Consider the following 14,866-nt stretch of genomic DNA (forward strand, 5'->3'; position numbering starts at 1 on the left):
CCACATACACACACACTTGCATTAACACACACATACACAGACGCACACACGTCTACATTCACTCTTCAAACTTGTGGGAACATGCCAACCGGATGCTAACGTCTCCAGCATAGAGACAAAATAAAAAAAATCTTCGTTTGCACATGGCTCCACGCATCGCTTCCGTTTGGAAAAAGAAAAATAAGAAACCATAAAAAGAATTATGAACCAATGGCAGAGCTCCCCGCCGAAAATAAAGGCCTAAAATATGACAGCCGCTGGGAGCCGGTTTACGATTATAAAAGGAGGGGACCAGGGAGAAGGAGAACAGAAGAAAAGAGATTCGCCCAGCTGTGTCAGTGAACGCACGGACATTCTTCCACCCGACCTACAAAAAAAAAGAAGAAGAAGAAGAACACAGGAGACGAAAACGCCGCGCTGCGAGCTTGATAAATGTAGTCGTCGCTCTCCAGTTAAAAGCCTGATACATATCACCGAAGTAGCACGACTGGCCGCCACTTACCACCGCCGTCGTCTGAAAAGATAACCGCCGCCCTGCCGCTGCTTTATTTTTGCCTATTTCTCTGATGTCAAACAAATTTAAGGTATTTATATTTTCCTCATTTCAAAGTAGACAAGTAGACGACGCATTTATTTAAGGTGTGTAAACTGCACGAGTGTTCAAATGAACGTTGTTACTAAGCGCACAGTTCATAAACAAGTCGAATTTCTTTTCAAATTTCGACACTTGTGTAGTTTACACGATTTTCACGTTTAACGTCTTTTTATATTTAATTTTATATTTTATTATACAAAATACTGTTAGAAACCCAGCCAATAAATATTACCGTGACAATTGTGCAGTTTATAGACCGTGCTGTTCTTGGATAAAATATTTTTAATTTAAATCTAAATTAACGTCTTTAAATTTAATTTGTTAGATGAAAGTATATATATAATATTATTTAAGGCCGGTCGATAAACTTTAGAATTACCGTGAGAATTGTGCAGTTTATAAACCGTGCTGTTGTTGGATAAAATATTTTTAATTTAAATCTAAATTAACGTCTTTTAATTTAATTTGTTAGATGAAAGTATATATATAATATTATTTAAGGCCGGTCGATAAACTTTAGAATTACCGTGACAATTGTGCAGTTTATAAACCGTGCTGTTGTTGGATAAAATATTTTTAATTTAAATCTAAATTAACGTCTTTTAATTTAATTTGTTAGATGAAAGTATATATATAATATTATTTAAGGGCGGTCGATAAACTTTATAATTACCGTGAGAATTGTGCAGTTTATAAACCGTGCTGTTGTTGGATAAAATATTTTTTAATTTAAATCTAAATTAACGTCTTTTAATTTAATCTGTTAGATGAAAGTATATATATAATATTATTTAAGGCCGGTCGATAAACTTTAGAATTACCGTGACAATTGTGCAGTTTATAAACCGTGCTGTTGTTGGATAAAATATTTTTAATTTAAATCTAAATTAACGTCTTTTAATTTAATCTGTTAGATGAAAGTATATATATAATATTATTTAAGGGCGGTCGATAAACTGTATAATTACCGTGACAATTGTGCAGTTTATAAACCGTGCTGTTGTTGGATAAAATATTTTTAATTTAAATCTAAATTAACGTCTTTTAATTTAATTTGTTAGATGAAAGTATATATATAATATTATTTAAGGCCGGTCGATAAACTGTAGAATTACCGTGACAATTGTGCAGTTTATAAACCGTTCTTTTTTTGGATAAAATACTGGATGTGTATTTTCCCCCCTAAAGTCCAACCCTATCCTCACCGTGGTAGGGGGGTGTAACGTTGTAGTTTAACAGCTACACGGCTAAATGGGCTCTGGCAAAAAAAAAAAAAATCCAGAAAATGTCGGCATGAGTTTGTTGCGTCCGTCATCTGGTCGTCTTTTTATACGCTTGCATGTGGCGAGCAAAAAGGCGTGATGGGGGCAGGCTGAAAGGAGAACAATACCCGAAAGATGTAAACCGAACGAAAGAGAAAAATGGGCCTCCCTGCAAGGCCCCGTGTTCTCCCCAGCCTGCTCCCAGTTTCCCCGACTTTGCATGCAACTGGTTTTGAGCTTTTGGAAAGCTCTTTTCTCAGTGTCGGGGTGTTGACTCCACTTCCAAGTTAACAAATAGCTGCAAGTCTGGGTACGGTCCGATTGGTTCCGAAGCTCTTCCGCTGTGAGGTGCGCTTTCGAATCTTCCGAAGGGGGCTACCCTCTAAGCAGGCGACACGTGCTCGTGTTACTATGTAATGCAGGCTTGCCTCGACTCGACTAAGGACGACTAGAGTTCGACTAGATTGTGTGCTCACAAGCCGCTTTAAGGCCGCTTTAGTATTCCTACTGTCTAGGAACTCCGAAATGGTATGGTAGTGCAATTATATATGACCGTCCTCCAATACGAAATGGTAGTGCAATTATATATGACGGTCCTCCGATATGATAGTAGGAATGCCAGTTTTGTGAGCGATCATCGCCGTCTTATGAACACAAACTAGTGGTATCTTTACGAATCCTGTTGGGTAGAGAGAACACCTCTGTTTTCTGCTCCGCCTGTTATTCTGAGTAGAAACCGCTTTTTAGGAGATGTTCGCAGCAAAGCTTGTTTTTATATAGTGCCCCTCCTTTCGGGAGTTCATCACCTCGCTGCCCAGACAAGAGCTTTCCCCAGCGGAACCTGTTTTTTTTTCGTTTTTTTTTTTTCTTTTACTTTCCAGTTTAATGGCGAACGAACAGTCACTAGCAAGTAGTCTGCTCCGACAGGAAGATGAGTATAGTATCACCCTTTCTTCTTTCTATTTCGATTTCAGTCTTTGTGATTTGAAAATTTAATTTAACTGTTTCCATTGTTCCAGCTTTCACACAGCAGTAGATTATCAACACTATAAATATCACCTCTTTTTTATAGATTGGAACAAGCAACGAAACCTAGCAGCATCACCGTTCCTGTCTGCCACATGTCTTGTGCAGTTTGAATCAAGTATTTCTTTCTTTGCGTTCAAGCACATCTGGGTACAATCAAACTGTGTATGATGTATGTCTATCTGTTTCTTCCAACATTAGCATCTCGAAGTGTTGGCAGCAATCATTGTCATAGAAGTAGAGTAAGTATTCTTTTTCTTTCCTTCTGTGTGTATATCTTTGTAATTTCAGGTACTCCTCTTGATCATGATGGAATTCTACTATCAGCTATTGTGAGAATTATGTGGATTGGAAAAAACAACTGAATCCAGCAGCATCAGCTATCCTAGCTGCCACATGTTTCCTGTAGTTACAGAAGTCCTCAAGTAAGTGTTTCTTTCTTTGTGTACATGCACATCTGGGTACAATCAAATTCTAAACTATTAGCTTCATTTAAATGAATGCAGTTCTGCTTGTATTTCTTCTCATCAGCTAACTTATGCAACTACAAAAAAATAAACAAGTAGTACATGGGTGTTTGATCATAGCCAGAAAGTTAAATATATCATTTTAAAAAAAGTCCATTAGTTATGTTGTCTCTCTTTATTATATAAATCAAAAAAAATTTGTTAATAATTAAAAGAAAAAAATCATCACAGTAAAAATTATATATATGTAACAAAGAACACAAACAAACATGAAATTGCCATGAGTTTCAGCAAGAAGCAGAAAAGAGAAAAAGTGGAGATAACACCTGGGAAGTAACAGGTAAGAATTGTCTTTATTTCTTATCTCAACTAGCGCATAGATTTTTTTCAAATATACATTAAAAAAATTACCCAAGTCAAACAATTGATGGAAAAACTAAGCATTAAAGTTCAATTAAGCATAAAAAAAATAAATTCTAATAATTATGTAATCTATATACAAATTGTCTCCCTTGAATATATATATATATATACATATTCAAGGGAGACCATTGGTATATAGATCACATAATAATTAGAAGTTATTTTTTTAATTGAAATATATATATATATTCAAGGGAGACAATTTGTATATATATCATATAATTATTTGAAGTTATTTTTTAATTCAAATATATATATATATATATATATATATATTTATTTATTTATTTCAATTAAAAAAATAACTTCTAATAATTGTTATCTATATTCACATAGTCTTCCTTGAATATATATATATATATATATTCAAGGGAGACAATTTGTATAAAGATCACATAATTATTAGAAGTTATTTTTTTTAATTGAAATAAATAAATATATATATATATATATTCAAGGGAGACAATTTGTATATAGATCAGATAATTATTAGAATTATTTTTTTAAATTGAAATAAATACATTTATATATATATATATATATATATATATATATATATATATTATACTAGCATGGGTTACTGGCGTAGCCCCAGTGTTTAGCGGTGTATGCTGCCCCCCTCCCCAACAAAAAAGAAAGCAGAGAAACGGTTAATTTTTTAAAACTTGACCCCTATTATGAACCCTTAAAATTTATTGTTTTGGGCTCCAAATGAGATATTAAGTTAGATCCATGTCCAAGGAAACTATATGTAAAATTTCAAGTGTTTAGACCCATAATTGTCGGAGGAGATTTGTAGGGTTCTCAAAGGCCAAATCATTGAAGTTTGACCCCTCAATCGCCAAATTTCTGTCCAAGTACCAATCACATAGATTTTCCAAAATCTCAGTACCCTTTTTATCAAAATTTGGAATATGTAGACTAAAATTGACAGAAATGTACACACAGACAGACATATTCAATTCTATAGATAGATAGATAGATAAATAATGAGAGACAGAAAGATAAATATATACAATGATTAATGAATTAGTAGAGATAGTTGTTAAATTTTTGGAAATATGTATGGCAATTTGATGGTAAGACTTAGAGCTAACTGTAAATATTTAAAATATATACACAGAAATTCAAATGACAGGACTTATATGTAGAGTGCTCAATACATCAGTAGAGCAAGGTAATAAGTTAAAAAAAATGTATACGTCAATTTAGATAACCACAATTTTTTTGGTATTCTTGTGTGAATATGACATAATGTAATATAAATTTTAATAATTTTAGTCTAAATGTTATGATTCTCAATGAAAAATCTAAAATGTCAATATATATATATATATATATATATATATATATATATATATATATACATATATATATATTTCAATAAAAAGAATAACTTCTAATAATTATGTCATCTATATAACAATTGTCTCCCTTGAACATATATAGATTATATATATATAAAATATATATATTTATATATATATATATATATTTATTAAAAAAAAATAACTTCTAATAATTATGTGATCTATATTAAAATTGTCTCCCTTGAATATATATATATATATATATATATATATTTATTTCAATAAAAAAAATAAGGTCTAATAAAAATTACAAATTGTCCCCCTGTAATATATATATATATATATATATATATATATATACATATATTTACTTATTTCAATAAAAAAAATAACTTCTGATAATTATATGATCTATATACAAATTGTCTCCCTTTTTTTTAGCACTATTTAAAGTGTAATTATTAAATAAAAATCTAAATAAAATGTCTTTATTGCTCTATGTCTTATTGAGCACTCTTATATAACTCTGGTTAAATCTTAATGTTTACTTATCCTGTAATAAAATAAACGTTTTATAATATCAGCTCTGTCTAGTTTTGAGCACTATTTTAAAGTGTTATTATTAAGTAAAAATCTAAATAACATGACTTTATTGCTCTATGTCTCATTGATTGAATTGAAATAAATATATATATATTTACTTCAATTAATAAAAATAACTTCTAATTATTATATGATCTATATCAAATTGTCTCCCTTGAATATATATATATGTATGTATGTATATATATATATATATATATTTATTTATTTCAATAAAAAAAAACTTCTAATAATTATGTGATCTATATACAAATTGTCTCCCTTGAATATATATATATATAGATTATATATATATATATATATATATATATATATATATATGTATTTCAATTAAAAAAATAACTTCTAATAATTATGTGATTTATATATTTACCAATGATTCTTGCATGTGCTCCATAGTTTTATATAGCTGTGTAGTAAATTTAAAAATTGCTTTGTTTAATTATACAAGACGATTTTACTTTAAGAGTGCTCAATGCATTTATAGAGCTTTGGAGTAAGAGTTGGAAACATTTTGGCAATTATTTTAGACAAATCTACTTCCAGAGTGCTCAATATATTAGTAGAGCTAAATAAAACATTTGAGAAACAGATATGGCATTTCAACTGCATAAATTTATTTTGACAGAGTTCAATACATTAGTAGAGCTAAATATAGACTTTCAAAAAACGTATGGCAATTCAGCTACACGAATATACTTAAGAGTGCTCAATACATTAGTAGACGAAAGAATAAAATTCAGAAAACATGAAGAGCTCTGCAGTATGTTTTGAAAACCTAAATGTCAATATGTAAGTATAGATATACTGTAAGTGTTTAATATATATATATATATACGCATATATATATATATATATATATATGACAAGTATTTAAAACAAGTTTCTTATTTGAGTGCCTAATATATTTGAGAGCTCTATGGTAACTTTATAAAACATATTTCAAAATTATGTTAGATAAATTGTCTTTGAGAGTGCTCATTTCTAAGTAGAGCTCTGTAGAAAATTTTTGAGACATGTTCAGCAATTTAAGTTCATATGAGTTAATAAATAGAGCTATATAGTGACTTGTGCAAACTTATATGGCACTTATCCTAGACAAGTTAACTCTTGTAGCTGTGCAATACGTAAGTAGAGTTCTGCATTAGTTTTGGGGTATGGTTCTCACTTTATTAGGGCAATAACTTGGACACATTATACTATGGACAAATCCATTGAGGACAACCAAAGGTAACCTGTTTTTTTTCCACTCTGCTGAATAAGACTCATCCGTATTGGTTCACTCTTGGGATATTAAAACACACAAGGTGAAGAATTAAAAAAAGAATGCAAAAATGTAAATGTCTTTGCAACTCATTCATTTTCACTTTCATAACACAAAAACATCTGTAAAAACTTGATAAAAGAATGCACAAACAATAAAATACAACTTTGCTGTCTTGGAATCTGAAATCAGTAGAAACTTCCCGTACTGAAATTCCTGCACACCTCAAAAAAAAAAAAAAAAGAAAGAAAGAAAAAAGAATCCTTCCCAATGCAATACTTTTCAAGCAATTACAGTGTCAGACTTGGTACTGCAATGACTCTGTAAACTGAAAAAAATATACATAATAAAAAATGTTAAGCAAAATTGATTCATGTTAACACCTCTCCCAACACCACAGATTAACTACAAAAATACTTGATAAAGCAAAACACAATTACAAATGTGTATGAAAAAAATAAAAATAAAAAAAATCAACCAAGCAATGGCTCATGATTTCCTGGTGTTTGATGGAATGTGAGTAGGCATACAGCCTGGATAATTTTCCAAGGTAAGTGATGATATTCATCATTATTGTCTTTTTGGATTAGTTCAGATATATCTCATAACTATAATTGTTTTATGTATATATTTATATGTCTAGATGTTATGTGTGCTATTTGCATGTTCCCTATAGAAAAAAGCTACATAAAATCTACAAGTGTATTCTGATGTAAAATTAACCAGTAAAAACAATGCTTGTGTTCCTGATATACCAACTATTTCTTATTAGCATATAAGTTGAATCATGAAATGTATCTCCCTTGCCTGTCTCTCTTTATACCTCTGTATTTATCTAGATCTGTCTATCTCCCTTTTCTTATTCTTTATCCCTATTCCCCGTCTTGCTATCCCAGGTAACAGTAGGCGTCGATGAGGCACATCCAGACGCCAACCTACACGGTGCAGAGAAAGGACAGAAAAAAAACTAAGTCCCGATGTGCCTAGCAGATTAGAAGGCATTTTGCTACGCCTACATGCACCCAACATGGCAGTAGGCGTCGATCGGGCACTTCCAGACACTAACTTACACTGTTTTGAACTTAGAAATTTCAATTGAATACTCGTGGACAGGTGTTGGTCTAGTAGCTCCTCATCTACCTATACCAACGTCCCCCCTGTCTGGACTTAGAAATTTTCAATTGAATACATGCTGGGATGCCTTGGTTTATAGGATTCTCATGTACCTATACCTACATCCCCTCTTGTTTAGCCTAAGACATTTTCAATTGAATACACGTTGAGATGACTTGGTCTATAGGATTCTCATCTACCTATACCAACGTCCCCTCTTGTTTGGACTTAGAAATTTTCAATTGAATACACGTTGAGATGACTTGGTCTTTAGGATTCTCATCTACCTATACCAACGTCCCCTCTTGTTTGGACTTAGAAATTTTCAATTGAATACACGTTGAGATGACTTGGTCTATAGGATTCTCATCTACCTATACCAACGTCCCCTCTTGTTTGGACTTAGAAATTTTCAATTGAATACACGTTGAGATGACTTGGTCTTTAGGATTCTTATCTACCTATACCAACGTCCCCTCTTGTTTGGACTTAGAAATTTTCAATTGAATACACGTTGAGATGACTTGGTCTATAGGATTCTTATCTACCTATACCAACGTCCCCTCTTGTTTGGACTTAGAAATTTTCAATTGAATACATGCTGAGATGACTTGGTCTATAGAATTCTTATCTACCTATACCAACGTCCCCTCTTGTTTGGACTTAGAAATTTTCAATTGAATACACGTTGATGACTTGGTCTATAGGATTCTCATTTACCTATACCTACGTTCCCTCTTTTTTGGACTTAGAAATTTTCAATTGAATACACGTTGAGATGACTTGGTCTACAGGATTCTTATCTACCTATACTAACGTCCCCTCTTGTTTGGACTTAGAAATTTTCAATTGAATACATGTTGAGATGACTTGGTCTTTAGGATTCTTATCTACCTATACCAACGTCCCCTCTTGTTTGGACTTAGAAATTTTCAATTGAATACACGTTGATGACTTGGTCTATAGGATTCTCATTTACGTATACCTACGTTCCCTCTTTTTTGGACTTAGAAATTTTCAATTGAATACATGTTGAGATGACTTGGTCTACAGGATTCTTATCTACCTATACCAACGTCCCCTCTTGTTTGGACTTAGAAATTTTCAATTGAATACACGTTGACTTACCTTGGTCTATAGGATTCTTATCTACCTATACCAACGTCCCCTCTTGTTTGGACTTAGAAATTTTCAATTGAATACACGTTGAGATGACTTGGTCATTAGGATTCTTATCTACCTATACCAACGTCCCCTCTTGTTTGGACTTAGAAATTTTCAATTGAATACACGTTGAGATGACTTGGTCTATAGGATTCTTCCCTACCTATACCAACGTCCCCTCTTGTTTGGACTTAGAAATTTTCAATTGAATACACGTTGAGATGACTTGGTCTTTAGGATTCTTATCTACCTATACCAACGTCCCCTCTTGTTTGGACTTAGAAATTTTCAATTGAATACACGTTGAGATGACTTGGTCTTAAGGATTCTTATCTACCTATACCAACGTCCCCTCTTGTTTGGACTTAGAAATTTTCAATTGAATACACGTTGAGATGACTTGGTCTATAGGATTCTTATCTACCTATACCAACGTCCCCTCTTGTTTGGACTTAGAAATTTTCAATTGAATACACGTTGAGATGACTTGGTCTATAGGATTCTTCCCTACCTATACCAACGTCCCCTCTTGTTTGGACTTAGAAATTTTCAATTGAATACACGTTGAGATGACTTGGTCTTTAGGATTCTTATCTACCTATACCAACGTCCCCTCTTGTTTGGACTTAGAAATTTTCAATTGAATACACGTTGAGATGACTTGGTCTATAGGATTCTTCCCTACCTATACCAACGTCCCCTCTTGTTTGGACTTAGAAATTTTCAATTGAATACACGTTGAGATGACTTGGTCTTTAGGATTCTTATCTACCTATACCAACGTCCCCTCTTGTTTGGACTTAGAAATTTTCAATTGAATACACGTTGAGATGACTTGGTCTATAGGATTCTCATCTACCTATACCAACGTCCCCTCTTGTTTGGACTTAGAAATTTTCAATTGAATACATGCTGAGATGACTTGGTCTACAGGATTCTTATCTACCTATACCAACGTCCCCTCTTGTTTGGACTTAGAAATTTTCAATTGAATACACGTTGAGATGACTTGGTCATTAGGATTCTCATCCACCTATACCTTCGTCCCCTCTTGTTTGGACTTAGAAATTTTCAATTGAATACATGCTGAGATGACTTGGTCTACAGGATTCTTATCTACCTATACCAACGTCCCCTCTTGTTTGGACTTAGAAATTTTCAATTGAATACACGTTGAGATGACTTGGTCATTAGGATTCTTATCTACCTATACCAACGTCCCCTCTTGTTTGGACTTAGAAATTTTCAATTGAATACACGTTGAGATGACTTGGTCTTTAGGATTCTTATCTACCTATACCAACGTCCCCTCTTGTTTGGACTTAGAAATTTTCAATTGAATACACGTTGAGATGACTTGGTCTATAGGATTCTTCCCTACCTATACCAACGTCCCCTCTTGTTTGGACTTAGAAATTTTCAATTGAATACACGTTGAGATGACTTGGTCTTTAGGATTCTTATCTACCTATACCAACGTCCCCTCTTGTTTGGACTTAGAAATTTTCAATTGAATACACGTTGAGATGACTTGGTCTATAGGATTCTCATCTACCTATACCAACGTCCCCTCTTGTTTGGACTTAGAAATTTTCAATTGAATACATGCTGAGATGACTTGGTCTACAGGATTCTTATCTACCTATACCAACGTCCCCTCTTGTTTGGACTTAGAAATTTTCAATTGAATACACGTTGAGATGACTTGGTCATTAGGATTCTCATCCACCTATACCTTCGTCCCCTCTTGTTTGGACTTAGAAATTTTCAATTGAATACATGCTGAGATGACTTGGTCTACAGGATTCTTATCTACCTATACCAACGTCCCCTCTTGTTTGGACTTAGAAATTTTCAATTGAATACACGTTGAGATGACTTGGTCATTAGGATTCTTATCTACCTATACCAACGTCCCCTCTTGTTTGGACTTAGAAATTTTCAATTGAATACACGTTGAGATGACTTGGTCTTTAGGATTCTTATCTACCTATACCAACGTCCCCTCTTGTTTGGACTTAGAAATTTTCAATTGAATACACGTTGAGATGACTTGGTCTATAGGATTCTTCCCTACCTATACCAACGTCCCCTCTTGTTTGGACTTAGAAATTTTCAATTGAATACACGTTGAGATGACTTGGTCTTTAGGATTCTTATCTACCTATACCAACGTCCCCTCTTGTTTGGACTTAGAAATTTTCAATTGAATACACGTTGAGATGACTTGGTCTATAGGATTCTCATCTACCTATACCAACGTCCCCTCTTGTTTGGACTTAGAAATTTTCAATTGAATACACGTTGAGATGACTTGGTCTGTTGGATTCTTATCTACCTATACCAACGTCCCCTCTTGTTTGGACTTAGAAATTTTCAATTGAATACACGTTGAGATGACTTGGTCTGTAAGATTCTCATCTACCTATACCAACGTCCCCTCTTGTTTGGACTTAGAAATTTTTACTTTAATACACGTTGACTTGCTTTGGTCTATAGGATTCTCATCTACCTATACCTACGTCACCTCTTGTTTGGACTTAGAAATTTTCATTTGATTACACGTTGATTTGTCTTGGGCATGTAGCATCCTATCTTGTGTGAACTTAGAAATTGTCCATTACAATCAAATACAGAAATTGTACCTCCCACGTGACGTCTGTGTATGACTTTTTTTTTGTTATAATGCAACTTTTATAAAATTGAAAAAGTCTGCTTATTTTTAACTCGTTTAAAATCTGGTTACAAAGTAAGACCTTTAGGGTTATGTATTAAGTTTAGCTAGAAGTAATGCATACTTTAGAAGAAAAAAAAATTTTGAGTTCAGATAATATGCAAATATAATTGGGGAACTTAATCTATATATATAAAAGTCTATATATAAAAGTGAACGTATCTGTGTGTCTGTCTGTCTGTCTATGTGTCTGTGTACATTTCCCTACGCAATAATTCTGTCAATTTTTAGTCTACCGACTCGAAATTAGATATACAGGGTACTGAGATTTGGGAAAATCTAGGTGATCGGTTTTCGGCCGGAAATTTGGCTGTTAAGGGGTAGAAGTTCAACGATTTGACTCTTGAGAACTCTACTAAACTCCTTCGACAATTTTGGGTCTAAACACTTGAAATTTTAGATATAGGTTCCTTGGACATGGATTTAACTTAATAATTTGATTTGAGCCCAAAACAATAAATGTTAAGGGGGTCAAAATAGGGGTCAAAGTTTAAAAAATTTATCGCTTTTTTGTTTTACTCAGCATACACCTCCAAACACCCGGGCAACGCCGGGCACCCATGCTAGTATTATATAACTTTGTCACATTAAATAAAATAGTTGAAGAAATAATTCATTTTTTTCCTCACAATTCTTACTAAAATAGAGATGCCTCCCTTAAAATAAGGAGTTTTTATTCTGCAAAATTTAATAATTTTTTTTCTTTGTTTTGTTTGCCTCGTTTTGTGAAAAAATGCAATAAAAAAGCCAACCTCCCCATGTTAAGAACGGTTTTCGAGGTGGAGGGTGTTTATTCCGAAAGCCGTTCTTAACATGGGGAGGTTGGCTCAACCTCCCCATGTTAAGAACGGCTTTATTTGAACAGTGAAAAACATCTGAGTTAGCGTGTTTTTTTTTGAATCCCTGTTTAAAAAAATATTTTATTTAAAAAGGACATGGAATATAAGTATAAATATGGATAAATTCTTAACAATGAAGAATGGAATTACCCATTGAATAGTATTTTTTATAGGCAAATGATTTTTTGGAATTTATATATATATATATATATATTATAATCGAAGTAAGTAAAATTTCGTTGATTTTCTTTTAAATCTTCTTTAAAGAAAACCGATTTTTAAAAAAAATATTGCATAATTTGCTATTAAACCTGTTATTTGTTTTTTTTTAATTTGGTCTTTTCCCTTTAATTGAAAAAAAAATAGGGTTTGAATTACATTTTTCAAGTAGTTATAAGCTTCGAAAGATAGTATGTTGAATTATTCAAGTTCTTATCACGTATTTTTAATGGTGGCTTCTGATACACCTAGAGGTTGAGGTGCTTATAATGCGCCTGTGGCACGTCGTAAAAATTGACCGAAAAAACTGCTACAAATGTAAAAATTACAACCGCACGAATCTAACACCAAATTCTCTAGAAATTCGTTTTATTTTATTTTCCAGAAAATATTGTCGATGGAATTGATTTATATCAGCGTTTCACCTTCCAGGCTGTGTTAGCTGCGCCCTTCGCAGTGGATACTTTCTTTCTGCTCAGGTACCAGAATCTTTATACTTGTGTATTAATATAAGTATTTTTGTTTTGTTTCAATCTAATACAAAAACGGCTATATGATTGTCTATCTGTCTGTCTCCAAGTCGCAGAGCGGCATTTGGGGCCTCATACGATTGGATTTTTTGCAAACCGTTCTTTTTTTTTCAATCAATTTTCACCCCAAACAAGGCACAGTGCCACTTTAAAGTAGGGGGCTACTATCGGGGACATAAGTGACAGGGGTACTATATAGGGAGTTGGGCAGCAAGATGTCGGTTCACGTTACACTTGAACTTCTGCATGACAGTACAGTTGGGGAAGCAGGGACCCGGAAGGGAATTCCAAAGTCTAGCGGTTCTGGGGAAGAAATGACTGGAGTAGAAGGCTCTCTTACATCTAGAGATCTCTACTTTGAAGGGGTGGGACTTAGTTGCTTGTCAGGTTTGTCAAGGGTAGTCACGTCGAGGAGGTACAAGTGCTTGTAGTTCGTCAGAGCATTCACCATAAAAGTACATGTAGAAAAGGCAGAGGGATGCAACATTTCGTCGATGGGACAGAGGCTGAAGCTTAGATGACAGTTCATGATTTATCAGGTTGGCGACTCTCTTTTGAACCCTGTCCAGGAGTGAGAGACAAGCAGCTGATGCACCGGCCCAAATGTGACAACAGTACTCCATATATGAGCGAATGGTGGCCTTAAGAGGTACAGGATACTTTCAGGCGTACGTAGTTTTCTAGCACGGTAGAGGGATCCCACCTTCTTTGCAGCAGCCTTTTATGGGTCCTTAGCCATTTAAAATAGTTTTTAAGGGGTCAAAAATGGGTCAAAATTAAAAAAAACGTTAAACATTTTGTACATTCGTCTTTATTTATTTTTAATCAGTTCATATGAGTGTCACGTTGGTACAGTGGTAACGTCACCAGCTTTGAATGACACAGTTTCGGCTTTGTACATTTAATGAAATTATATATAATTTCATACATCTAATATATAAACTGTTATATGTCTGTCTGTCTGTCGGTCTGTCTGCCTGTTTCCATATTTTCAAACTCTATCTCCTCCGAAACTAAAAGTCGCAGAGCAGCCTTAGAGGCCTCGAATGATTGTGTTTTCTACGGGCCGTTCTTTTATGAATCTGTTAAAATTGTTTTTAAGGGGTCAAATTGATTGAAAAAAATTGTTAAACATTTTGTACATTCATGTTAGTTTATTTTTAATTGGTTTATATGTGTGTCACGTTGGTACAGTGGTAACGTCACCAGCTTTGAATTATAAAGTTTCGGTTTCGATTCTAGCTGATGGCACCCAAACACTTTTTTTTTACTTTTGAAATCATGACTCTATGATAATGTATACGAAATATGGACAAA

Source organism: Euprymna scolopes, chromosome 46, assembly GCF_053919585.1.
Source record: "Euprymna scolopes isolate OS-2025 chromosome 46, ASM5391958v1, whole genome shotgun sequence".
Taxonomy (NCBI): Eukaryota; Metazoa; Mollusca; class Cephalopoda; order Sepiida; family Sepiolidae; genus Euprymna; species Euprymna scolopes.